This window comes from Gracilinanus agilis, unplaced genomic scaffold, assembly GCF_016433145.1.
Source record: "Gracilinanus agilis isolate LMUSP501 unplaced genomic scaffold, AgileGrace unplaced_scaffold14779, whole genome shotgun sequence".
Taxonomy (NCBI): Eukaryota; Metazoa; Chordata; class Mammalia; order Didelphimorphia; family Didelphidae; genus Gracilinanus; species Gracilinanus agilis.
This window is the reverse complement of record NW_025345563.1, coordinates 1-1,999: the sequence shown is the minus strand read 5'-3', so window position 1 is coordinate 1,999 and position 1,999 is coordinate 1. Positions and strand designations below refer to the sequence as shown.

Genomic DNA, 1,999 nt, shown 5'->3' with positions numbered 1-1,999 from the left:
AGGTAGAGAGAGACACAGAGACAGAGAAAGAGAGAGACAGAAACAGAGACACAGAGAGGAACGGAGAGAGATGGGCAGAGGGAGAGACAGAGAGAGGAATGAAAACAGACAGAGATATGGAGTGAGCCCTGACAGACTCCTGACAGTTGTGGATGTGGGTAAGCCTGGGGCCAGGCGTGAAGCTACAACTGGGTTCGCAGCAGAAGTTTTTGTCCCACTTTCTCACTGAACATATCACTGTGGATAAACATTGCCATAATATTCCTGACAGTAATAATCGGCTTCATCCTCAGGCTGGACGTTGCTGATGGACAGGACTCTATTGGGCCCAGAGCCGGAGCCTGAGAAGCGCTCAGGGAGCCCATCGGCCTTGTTTATATCTCCATCACTGTAAACCCTCATGAGGTACCGAGGGGGCTTTTCCTGGGCTCTGCTGGTACCAAAAAAGACTTTTACCACTGAGCCCACTGCTCAGGGTGCAGGAGAGTCTGGCTGTACTCCCCGGAGATGCAGACACAGAGGGAGGCTGAGTCAGCACCAGCTGGGAGAGGGAGCCTGCAAACAGAGAAACTCATTAGTGACCCTGAACAAGGGGAAAGCTAGAAGGTGCTTTGAGATCATCCTGAGAGGCAAGAAATGGGATGCAGGAGGAGGCAAGGGGAGGTCTGGGAGCAGTGCTGACCTGAGAAGAAGGTGAGCAGCAGGAGGAGGCTAAGGAGAGGCCAAGCCATGGTGAGAGGACCCCAAGAGCTCAGCTCCCGAAAGAGCTCACAGCTGAGCCTGGCCTCTCTCAGCTGCCTCTTATCCTCTCCTGGTCACCATGTGATGGTGGCTGCGGGGCAGGTGGGGACTGATGCAAATCTGGGCCTGGTCCAGCCTCCTCTAGACCACACCTGCATCCTCTCTCAGGGTCCCAGGTAGGAGTCTTTGGAGTAACTTGGCCCAGCCCAGCTGAGACGTCAGCCAGGACTGATCACAGGGCTCAGAGCAGCCACAGGCACAGCCAGCTGGGCTCATCCACTGACACATCCAGGCTCCCCATACCCTCACTGCCTGCCCAGGACCAGTACCACAGTGTCCCCTGCTGGCTATAGGACCTACATCCAGCTCACAAGGAGGCAGACCTCAGGGGCCACCAGACAGAGGAAGGTCCCTGCTGCCTCTTCTGTTCATCCCACCCAAATGTGGAGCCTCCCTTGACCCACAGCCTGAAACACCGAAAACAGTCCCTGTACTCAGCCCCTTCCCTGGCCTGGGCTCTTGCACTGACTGTACTCTGCTAGGAGGCACTGGTCCAGGTCTGGGTTCCAGGGCTAAAGATTGTGACCTCTCACTGGGTAAAGGTTCTCCTTCACCATGGCATAGAGCCTTCCCAGAGTCCATTCCCTGCCGGTCCTCCATCCCAGGCTGGAGGTGTTCCTGGACCAATAGGAAACTCTGCTCTTTGATTCAGGCCAGTCCTTACTGTCTTCAATCTTCATGGAGCTCCCCTCTTTCCCTAAATGTCATTCAAATATAGATGCTAATGCAATTTGGCGCAGCCACTAAAAATGTGTTTTGTCAGTAGCTGAGTCAGATGGTGAGAGCGAATTTGAGCCTCAGGATTCTAATGTTCTTCCTGTAAGGGAGACCCAGCCATGAAGCTCTGCACTAGACAGTCCACATTTCTTATACTTTGGACTGTTGTGTTTCTCTCTTCCTAGTTCCAGCTTTGGAAAACTCTCCATAACAAGGTGACAGAAGCAAAGCTGAGACTTTCCCAAAGTGTTTCCAGCTTTGCATTAGAGCCTGCTCAGAGCCTTAGAAATGATTAGAAGCAGATCTGACACAGACACGTCTATATGGCATCATCTGGTCTCTGAAGCTTTCTTCAGGAACATCCCCTTCAATTATTATCTCACTTCTATTGTTTGTTATTATTTATATTAAATGTCTCCAGTTTTGGTTCTCAATCCTGCCTCAGGGGTGTGAGACAAGGAATCTCCTCCTCCTTCAGAAG

General features: G+C 52.2%; 1 pseudogene; it reads right to left on the bottom strand.

Moving 5' to 3' along the window:
* Positions 1-234: 234 nt before the first annotated feature.
* LOC123254094 lies at positions 235-731 on the bottom strand (annotated as a pseudogene).
* Positions 732-1,999: the final 1,268 nt, after the last annotated feature.